At 39.8% G+C, this 11,577-nt stretch overlaps 1 protein-coding gene across 5 annotated transcripts in view; it reads left to right on the top strand.

The window, feature by feature from the left end:
• LARGE1 (LARGE xylosyl- and glucuronyltransferase 1) overlaps nt 1-11,577 on the top strand; it is a 596,040-nt gene that overhangs the window by 442,334 nt on the left and 142,129 nt on the right. The window lies entirely within an intron of this gene.

The following is an 11,577-nucleotide window of genomic DNA, read 5'->3' as shown; positions in this document are numbered from 1 at the left end:
ATACATACATACATACATACATACATACATACAAACCAAAGGATCGGCTGTAAAATGACCCCCAGCACTAACTCAGGGATGTCTGCTCACCTTCAACTGCAGCTCATAGTTTGGGGGTGTGCTTTCCATGCCTTTCCCAGCTCTCAGCTGAGCCTCCACTTCTCATTTATGGGTCATAAAATCAGCCCACTGTTTCCAGCTTCTTTTTGTCCCTTGGCCTGGCAATGGAAGGGAATGAAGGATCTAAGACCCACACCTGCCAGGGTCGAAGAGTGTCCTTGGTAGTCTTGTGTTTGCTCTCAACCAGTTATTCAATGTGTTACATGTTGGCATTTTTTGGAGTGAGGTGAGGTTCAGTGGTGGGAAATGAGATGTATAAGACATAAGAAATTAGAGATGAGAGAGAAAAGAGACCTGAAAGAAATTATGGAAGAAGCACATTGAGAATGTGAGCAGATGTTTTGTACTGCTCTAGGAGCAACAGTAATAACAACAATAATAATATAAAATAATAAAATATAATAATTGTTGTTTTCATACTTCATGAGGTTGGTTTTGGACTTCCCCATATCCATGTCTCACTGCTAGAAGGACTCAAATGTTGAACCTCACCATATTTATAAGTCACTTTTAGAAAGATTATCATATACAGTCATCCCTTAGTATGTGCGGGGGATTGGTTCCAGGACTCCCAGCAGATACCAAAATCCACAGATGCTCAAGTCCCTTCTATAAAATGGTGTAGTATTTGCATATAACCTGTGCCCATCCTCCATATACTTTAAACCATCTCTAGATTACTTACAATACCTAAAACAATGTAAATGCCATGTAAATAGTTGTGAATACAATGTAAATGTTATGTAAATAGTTCCCTGTGCATGGCAAATTCACATTTTGCTTTTCAGAACTTTCTGAAACTTTTTTCGAATATTTTCTACCCGGGGTTGGTTGAATCCACAGATGCAGAGCCCACAGATGTGGGCCGACTGTGCAGTCCTCACAACAACCTGCTTCCTATCCCTATTTTACAGACATGTAACCTGAGGCTCAGTGAGAGTGGGTGATTTGGCTAAGGTCCCGCAACCAGAAAATAATTGGCTCGTATCCACTGATACGGTTTCCACAACACTACACTACTTTTTGCACAATGGGTACTTGTGGAACGAATCTACATTAAGCATGAGGTGTGTAGGCTACACCCTAAGAGGGATGGCAGGGCCTGCTCCCCCACTTATGGAAGAAGTGAAACTCAAACTAGACTAGAAATGTGGGGAGGATTTTTGGACGGGAGTGAGGGGCTCTTCCTGGGAGGTGAGGGAGAGGGGTGCACGCGAGGGAGCTGGGAGGCTTAATAATGAGGCCAGATTTATGGGGCCAGTAGGCACTCATGTGTGTTTTGATAGAGAGGGCAACGTGGAACAAAAGGAACAGATTCTGAGGTCTTTAAGGTCAAAGATTGTTCATGTTTATATTTCCAGGATTTGGAATACAGGTGCCTCAGGCAGGGCAGGTACCTAATGAATGTGCCCTTGAAGGTTGTATGCGCAGGTCGAAGCCAAGCCAAGGCATTTAGTCTTGCAGATGTCAGCCAGAGAGAACCTATCTGCCTTTTCGAGCCCATTTAAATACTGTGGTCTCTAATTAATGAAACTCACACCTCCTGGGGAAGGATGAACAGTGAACGTGGTATTATAGGAAGAGCAATCTGGTAGTGTTGTGAGTTGGAGAAAGGGTACAGTCAGAGGTAGGTCCGGATGCAGGTCTGGGCTCATGAGGAGTCCAGATGGGAAGAGGTGAGATTCCATGAGACCCTTCAGGAGGTAGCTTTGGGTAATGGAAAGAACCAGGCTTTGTGGTCTCACAAACCTGTGTTTAAATCCTGGTTCTGCCACTGTCTAGCCGTCAGCCCCTACACAAGTAGCCTCAGCTCTCAACCTCAGTTTCCTCATCTGTAAGAAAATGGGGATTGAGATACGTACTTCAGAGAGCCACTGGGGAAAAATAAAGCAGAGAATACATGTGAAGTTCCTGTTCCTAGGAAATAATCAATAAATGCTATGGCTTTTTGTCTTTCTTTTTTTCCAAAGGGATTCTTGATCAAAATTTGATAATTAATTGAGTTCAGGGCCCCAGATGTGTTGCCTAAAAACGTTGACCATGTTAGAAAATTTAGGACTTTGGGTTTTTGACATGTTGAATTTGAGTGACAGCCTAGGTAGACTCTGGTATGGAGTTGGTGACATGGGACTGAGAAGAGAATTGATAGGAGTGAGTAGCTCTCAGGACATTGATGTGGAGAGTCCTCAGCAACGAGAGCCTTCCTGATGAAAGGGCGGCAGCATCAGAGCAGAGACCGGGGTCCTTGTGTTTAGTGCACTCATCAGCATCGCCACGTTTTAGGGAACAGACTGTTTAATTCCTTTGGACAGGATGCTTCCCAGGTGTTACTGTCAGATTCCTCACCTTCTGCTACAGCTAGCAAGATGGGCTGCAGGTGGGGCTTCCCTGGTGGCATATTGGTTAAGAATCCGCCTGCCAGTGCAGGGGACACGGGCTCAAGCGCTGGTCCAGGAAGATCCCACATGCCGCAAAGCAACTAAGCCCATGCGCCGCAACTACTGAGCCTGTGCTCTAGAGCCCACGAGCCACAACTACTGAAGCCTGTGCGCCTAGAGCCCATGCTCTGCGGCAAAAGAAGCCACCAAAATGAGAAGCACATGCACTGCAACGAAGACCAAACACAGCCAAAATTTTAAAAATTAAAAAAAAAAAAAAAAAAAAAAAGATGGGCTGCAGAGCCTCACCATGACAGGAGAGAAGCTGGAGCCAGGAACTTCGTAACACTGGATAGGCTTCTCCACAGATGGGTGGAACTGAAGAGGGAGGCTTTGGGTGGCTTGGGACTGAACCAAAGCCATTCCAGATGTTGGAATCAGAGGACCCTGCTCTTCTGTTGCTTTCTGCCCATGTAAAATTGAAATTATCTGGAAAGCGAGCACCAAGTAATGAAGTCTGGGTCACTCCCCGCCTGTCTCACTAAATGCCACTTGGAACCAGCGCCTTTACATTTGACAACAAAATCAATGAATGAAATATCGCAGGGTTGAAAGCGATGGTACACAGAATTCATTATGGGCGGCGCTGTGTTCCCAGGGACGGAAAGGCTTGGCCCTCTGTACTGTACCTTCTGGGAACATCAACACATCCACTTAATGAAACTCGAACCTTCTGTTAATCCTTCACCTTATTTGCTTTTAAACTTGACTCCTTTGAACAAAACTCAGAAGGCCTTCTCTTTGGATTCTGCCTCTTTATGAATGAGCTGTAATGAAAAAAATGGAATATGCATCAGTTAAGGGGGAAAGGGACTAGTTAATTAGGAAAATGGTTGATGAGATTAGAGGACTCTTTCTGTTAATCACCGGGTCCCCTGTGTGCCAACACCATTTCCTTTGAATTGTTCTTTCCTTCTGAGGATCATCTCAGTACTGAGCACACTGAGCTGAGTATTACGATTTGTACAGATTCAGAGATAGCCACGGGGTCAAGGGAAGGGAGGGTGTCTCCTTCACTTTCCCTTGGAGAATTGAAACAACATTATTAAAACAATAATGTCATTCCTTCAGAAGTGATGAAAAATAGGGTCGGGGTGAGAGAGTGACCTCTTAAGGTATGTGTGTGGCAGAGTGGGGAGAACAGAAGATAATCAGGGGAGGGTGAGGCAAGGGCTGGTTGTCCTGCTGCCCTTTTGTTACAAGGAAGTGTTCTTTCCTTGAGAAAATAGGTGTTTAAGTGAGGGATCAGGAAAGAAGGAAAAACATCTAGGATCACAGTTAATGGCTCATCTAGGGAATACCTTCAATTTTAATCCAGGCTACCATTTTTTCTTTTTTTCCTTCAACAAATATTTATTGAGGACTTACTATATTCCAGGCACTACTGGGCTCTAGATATATAACAACAGCTCAACTGCTAAAAAGTTCATGTCCAAGTATGAAAGAGAGGCAGGAGAAAAGCATAAACATGATGGGAGCTATGAAGGAAACATAAGAGATTGAGAATTAGAGAATAAGGATCAGGGAGCTACTTTGGAAAGAGAGACATGAAGGAAGGCTTCTCTGCAGAGGAGGCATTTAAGCTGCAAGAGGGCAGAGGAGCCAACCCTGAGAAGAGTAGGGGAGAAGGTGGAGGAGAGCATTCCAGCTTGTGTGGAGCCTGAGGTGGGTAAGAACTGGTGGCCTTGGGGGAACAGGAAGTCCCCTGTGGCTGGAGTAGTGAGTGACAGTGTTGAGAGGGATAGGAGACGGACAGGGGCTTGTTCCTAAAGGGACCTGGAGGCCATGATAATGAGTTTGCTTTTTATGTTTAAACAGAGTTTTGTAGTGGGGGGACTGAGATCTGTAGTGAGATCTGATTTGCATTCCAAAAGCCTAACTTGTTTGCACTGTTGGAGAATAGATTGGAAGAGCCAAGCATGGAAGCAGTTAGCAAAGCAGCATTTGCCGAGAGGTGGCTAGACCTCAGATGCATTGGGGATGTGCTGTTTTGCATGCTAGGATGTGGTTGATGAGGGAGAGGGGGGAATCAGGGTTGACTTTCACCCTTCTGGCTTGAGCAACACGAAGAGGGTGTGGTCACCACTGGTCGTCCTCTTAACAAACGTTGGTGGCCCATCAGCGCTGTGCCCTGCACCAGGCCAGGGCTGAGGAAATGGATGTGAGTGGAACACAGTCCCTGCCCTCACTGGGTTCACAGTTGAAACAGGAAGACACTTAATAGAACATTATAGAACTTGCACGTACAGGCATGCAACTGAAGGTATTTATCAGAATCCCCAGTTAACTTATTCTCCCCATGTTCTCCCCCCTACTGGTTTTATTTGTTTTGTAGCAATTGTTACATTTTTGCTTTTGCTTATATATTTAAAATATATGATACATATTCTACATGGAAAGGAATATGTATAATATTTATATTTTGTTTAAAGAATAATAAATACAACATCCATATATCCACCATCAAGCTAAAGAAAGCAACCTTCATCAAACGCTTTGAAGCCCTGTGTACACTTTGCCCAGAGTTAAACTTTATTCTGGATTTTGGATTTATCAATTCCATGCTCTTCTTTGTAGTCGAATTCCCATGTTCCCAAACAATATATTATTTGTTTTGCCTCTTTTAACTTTATGTAAATGGAAGCATTCTGCATAGACACGTCTATGACTTCCTCTTTTTTGCTCATGTTCTCTTAGTGGGATGTATCATTGTTGTGGCATGTAAATCGAGTTCATTCATTTTCACTACCATGTATGAGTAAGTCACAGTTTATCAATTCTTTTGTCACAGGTCACTTGGGCTATTCTCAATAATACTTCTATGAATGTTATTTTAATATCTGCTAGGGCACATGTCTCCTGGGGTTTTCCTGAGGGGTTACATAGGAGTGGGTTATAAAGTATATATGCTCAACTTTATTAGTGAACATCAATGATTTTGCAAAGTGGTAGTTACAGTTTACATTCCCATCCTAGGGATTAACAGTTCCCATGGCTCTCCATCTTCAACAGTATTTACTCATTAGTTTTCCTTTTAAATATCTTTTCCAACCTAGTGGTTGAAGAATGATATGTCAATGGCATATTAATTTACATTTTTTATTACTGATGAGGCTGCACATTTTTAGTATGTTTATTGGCTGGTTGAATTTTCTATTTTAGAAATGTTTGTCCATGTCTTTTGTGCATTTTCAATTGAGTTGCTCATCTTTCCCTTATTGATTTGTGGCCACTCTTTATATGTTCTAGACACCAAGCCTTTGCCAATTTTATGTGCTGCAAATATTATCTCTCGGTTTATTACGTCTTTCCACTTTTTTTATGGTGCCAATTCAGTTGATACACTGAAATTCTTAATTGTAGTGTAGTTGAATTTATCAGGCTTTTCCTTTATGGCTTGCATGTTTTTGTATTTGGTTTAAAAAAATAACCCATACTCTGGGGTTATAAAAATATTCTGCATATTTTATTCTATTTTTTTTTAGAGTTTTGCCTCTCATCATTTAATTCCTTCATTCATTTGGGAGTGATTCATATGTGAAGTATGGATAAAGCTTGTTTATTTTTTGTATGGTAACCATTTGTTCCAAGATAATTTTTCAGGTTACCTTTCCCTCGTTTATCTGTCAGAGATCAAGTTCCTACACATGAATGACTGTTGCATTGGTCTGCTCGTATATCCCTATGTCAGTACCACATTATATAATTATACCTTTATAATAAATCTTAACAGCTGGTAGTGCTAGTACCCTCACTTGTTCTCCTTCCTTTTTAAAAATTTTAAAAAATTGAACTATAACAAAAATATAGTATGTGTGAATATATAGCACAATGAATTATCACAGTCTTGGCTATTCTCAAATACACGTTTTAGAATAAGTTTGTCAAGTTCTATGCATGTACATAAATACACGCACATACACACATGCACAATGGGATTTTGATTGGAACTTTATTGACTCTATATCCATAAATCACTTTGATGAGAAGTGTTATCTTTATGATGATGAGTCTTCCTATCTGTAATCATGATTTGTTATTCTTTTGGTTTGTTCTTCTTTAATATCTTCCAATAACATTTTACAGTGTTTCCCATAAAAGTCTCACACATCTTTTGATAGTGGTATTTCTGGGTACCTGATATATTTTGTTGACATTGCAAATGATATTTTAGTGTATTTTTTACCTATTGCTGGTATATGAAAGACAATTAACTTTTGTTATCCAGAACCTACTCTAATAATTTATCAATAGACTTCAACTTTTTTATAACGTAAACACATCCGCTAATAATGTCTTTTTATTAATAGGCATAGTTCATATTTGCCTTTTGGATATTTTTTTCATCTTTTTATTTTCAATTTTCTTTCTGTTCAGTGATACATAGCTGGAGTTTTAAAAATTTTTGTTTAAATATCTGTCTTTCTCCCAGGAAGTTTAGTTTATTTACCTAAATGGCTGTTACCAATATGGTTCGTGTTATTGCTGCCATTTGATTTTGCACTTCCTATTTGTCTCACATTTCTTTATTTCTCCTTTCCTACCATCTGTGGAATGATTATGAATTTTTATTTCTCAATCCACTTTTAACCTCTACTAGATTGAAAGTTACATAGTAGCAATCTTAGCATGAATACTTAAAGTCTGAAATTAGTATCTTCCCTCTTCTAAACAATGTGAGAGCTTTAGAATGCTTTATCTATAATCACCTCCTCCTGAACTATATGCCTGTTATTTAAAGTATGCATGTTTATTTTGTTTTTGTCCTATTTTCATTCGTTACATGGTATTGTTGATTTTCACCTGCTAGCTTTATAAAATTTTATCTATAAATTGGCTATTTTCTTTTCTCACTATTCTTTCTCACATTTCAGACTTTCCTTCTGGGATCATTTTCCTTCTTCCTGAAATATATCTTTTAAAATTTCCTGTAGTGAGTGTCTGCTACTAGTAAAATCTGTTTTTGATTCTCTGAAAAAATGTCTTTATTTTGCCATTCTGAAGGATGTTTTCACTGGATCTATAATTCTAGGTTGACAGTTATTTCCTCTTGGCCCACCAAGGATGTTATTCCACTCTCTTAGGGCTTATGTTGTTTCTGTTGGTAAGTCAGCTGTCAGTCATTTTTCATTTGTATACCTTTTACTTGCTTCATTTTCAAATATTCCAGATCATTTTTTGACAGTTTTCTTGTTCTTTGTTGTACTTTTTATAGTCTGTATAGTTGTCTATTCATCTATAACAAATTGCAGTAAAACTTAGTAAGTTCAAACAAGTCACTTTATCAGGTCTTGCAGTTTCTGTTGGACAGAAATTCAGGAATGGCTCAGCTAGGTTATTCTCTTTTGGCAGCTCTCATGCAGTTGCAGTCATATGTCAGCTTGGGCTGGATAATTGACTTTTTTAACATAAAAATGATATTGTGTTATGGTTTGTATTTTGGGTTTTTTTTCAGCTTTATTGAGATATGATTGATAACATTGTAGAAGTTTAAGGTCTACACCATGTTGATTTGATACACTTATATATTGCAAAATGATCACCACCATAGTGTTAGGAAATAATTATGTCACATCATTACCATTTCTTTTTTTGGTAGTGAGAACATTTAAGATCTATGCTCTAAGCAACTTTCAAGTATATAATATGGTATTATTAACTATAATCACCATGCTGTACATTAGTTCCTCAGAACTTATTCATCTTATAACTGGAAGTTTGTACCCTTTGAGCAACATCTCCCCATTTTCCCCACCTTCCAGCTCCCAGTGACCACCATTCTACTCTGTTTCTATGAGTTTGGCTTTTACAGATTCCACATATAAGTGAGATCACACAGTATTTATCTTTCTCTTTCTGACTTATTTCATTTAGCATAATGCCCTCAAGGTCCATCTATGTTGTCCCAAATGGCAAGATTTCCCTCTTTTTATGGCTCAATAATAGTACACTCTGTGTGTGTGTGTGATGGCGGGGACGACATTTTCCTTATCCATTCATCCATACCTGTACACTTAGGTTTTTTTCCATGTCTTGGCTATTTTGAATAGTGCTACAATGAATATGGGAATGTAGATATCTCTTTGAGATCCTGTTTTCAATTCTTTTGGATATATACCAAGAAGTGGGATTGCTGGATCATATGATAGTTCTGTTGTTAATTTTTTGAGGAACCTCCATATTGTTTTCCACAGTGGCTGCACCAATTTACATTCCCACCAACAGTGCACAAGAGTTCCCATTTCTCTACATTCTTGCTAATACTTATTAACTCTTATCTTTTTGATGATAGCCATTCTAATAGGTGGGAGGTGGTATCTCATTGTGGTTTTCATTTGCATTTCCCTGATGATTTGTGATGATAATGTACTTTTTGTGTACCTTTTATATCTTTGGAAAAATGTCTTTTCAGTCCTCTGCCCATTTTTTAATCAGACTGTTTGGTTTTTTGCTATTGAACTGTAAGAGTTCTTTATATATTTTGGACATTAACCCCTTATCAGGTGTACGGCTTGCAAATATTTTCTCCGATGTCATAAGTTGCATTTTCATTTTGCTGATTGTTTCTTTCACTGTGCAGAAGCTTTTTAGCTTGAAAGTCCCACTCATTAATTTTTGTTTTTGTTTCCTGTGTTTTTGGTGTCATATCCTAAATATCTTTGCCAAGATCAGTGTCATAGGGCTTTTTTCCCTGTTTTCTTCTAGGTGTTTTATAGTTTCAGTTCTTATATTTAAGGCCTTACAGTTCTTATATTTAAGGCCTTAATCCATTTTGAATGAATTTTTGTGACTGGTGTTAAGATAGGGGACTAATTTCATTCTCTTACATGTGGTTATCCAATTTTTCCAACACCATTTATTGAAGAGACTAGATAATTGACTCAAGATACACTTACATAGCTGGCAAGTTGGTGATTGCTGTAGGCCAGGGGCTTTATTTTCCCTCCTTGGGGGCTCTTCACAGTACATCTTGAGTATCCTCATGACATGAAGGCTGACCTCTCTCAAAGTGAGTAAACAACGAGAGAGAGAAAGAGAATATGAATGAACCAGGCAGATAAAGAAGGATAATGAACCAGGAGCAGTTGTATCCTTTTTATCACCTGAATTCAAGAGTCATATGGCATCACATGTGTCACATTCTGTTCATCAGAAATGTCACTGAAATGAATCATTCAATAGGAGGGGGATTAGACTCTACCTTTTTATGCAAAAAGAATGAAAGAATTTGGGAATATATTTTAAAACCACCACCTAATTCTTGTTATTTCTTTTAAATATAGTAAACAGATCTACCTTGTGTTCTATATATATTAATTCCAATGATCAGTCTTTTGGGGTCAAATTCATTGTTACTTCAGCAGGGTTTGTTTCCTGATAGATTTTGTGATCGTGGGTGTATGTGTGTGTGTGTGCGTGTGTGTGAGTTCATGTTCCTTGAGTATTTATCTGTGGGAATTGAGGCCGGGTTTTAAAATACAATCCTCTAGAAAGAATTTGTATTTGCTTCTTTATTTTTAATTTTTATTATTTTTGGCTGCATCGGGTCTTTGTTGTGGCATGCGGGATCTTCATTGCAGCATGCGGGATCTTTCTCTTGCAGCACACGGGCTCTTTGTTGCGGCACATGTGCTTCTCTCTGGTTGTGGCGTGTGGGTCTTCTCTCTCTAGTTGCGGCACTTGGGCTGCAGAGCACATGGGGTCTGTGGTTTGTGGCTCGCGGGCTCTCTGGTTGAGGCACACAGTCTCGGTAGATGTGGCGCATGGGTTTAGTTGCCCTGTGGCATGTGGGATCTTAGTTCCTTGACCAGGGATGGAACCTGCGTCCCCTGCATTGGAAGGCAGATTCTTTACCACTGGACCACCCGGGAAGTCCCTGTATTTGCTTCTGCCAAGCAACAAGTTTCACAGTGGCTATCAGACCAAAAAGATAGCTATGAATTCTGGCCCCCAAACTACCCGAGGGTGAGCCTAGAGTTAAGAATTCCCAGTAGAGACCTCTTTATCATTGTCTTTCACCCAGACCCAAAACCAAGACAAGTTTCTTACCCTCTTCTTCCACAGGGCCAGCTTTCTACCACTTCACCTACCAAGGGTATGACTTTTGGGGGATTCTGGATTCATGCTTTGTTCTCCAGGCTGCTTTTGTACAGTGCTAGTCTTCTCCTGTTCCTGCATTTGGCTCATTTAAATCAATGCTTCATGACGCTAGTGATGGGCAAGTTCCCCAGCTTACGTACTGCCTTCAGCTTGGTTTCCTCTCTGGGTTTGTGCTTTCTTACCAGTTTTCCTTAATGATTCTGAGGAATTACCTTATTTTCTTGCCTACTCATTTTTTCTTATACATACATTATATGTATGTATAAATTCACACGTGCATTTATACATACATATAATTCTTTTTTAATCTGGCATTTTTAGATGTTCTCTACCAGGGTTTTATTTTATTCTTCAGGATATATTCCCTTCCATAGGGTCAGATACTCATGGACCTAAGATGCACTTTAAAAATACAAATTCCCTGGCCCAACCCAGACTTAGCAAATGAGAATCTTCTGAGATGGAGCCAAGTACATATATTTTTTTAAAAACCTCCCCAGAGGATCCTGATGTCTGCCACTGCCAACAGATAATTATTATAATGAAGACATGGTCCAGAAGCAACAGAAGTGCAGCAAGAGAGCTAGATTTGGCCAAAAAAGTTGGGGAAGGTTTTATAGAGGAGGAAATTGCCTTTTTTCGTAAACATTCCCTCTTATCTTCAGACTGCTGCAGTTAGCTTTGTGGTATGTAAGCATCCCCACATCAACATCACTCCATGTATCTGAACGCCCCTGGGGAATGTCCCAAGGCAGCTATCTTCTCACTGTGTAGCAAGATCATGTGACTTAGCCTACCTTGTGGTGTGAGACTCCCCAGCACTCGCTAATGCCCATCCACACGTCTGCCCATCGCATGGGCTCAGAACCACCAGTGGTCCAGCTTACAGAGCAAGAACCCACCTGCATTGCTCTCTGGT

Source organism: Balaenoptera borealis (genome assembly GCF_965194805.1).
Source record: "Balaenoptera borealis genome assembly, chromosome: 13".
Taxonomy (NCBI): domain Eukaryota; kingdom Metazoa; phylum Chordata; class Mammalia; order Artiodactyla; family Balaenopteridae; genus Balaenoptera; species Balaenoptera borealis.
The sequence above is the reverse complement of the archived record's forward strand: the minus strand, read 5'-3'. Positions and strand labels throughout refer to the sequence as shown.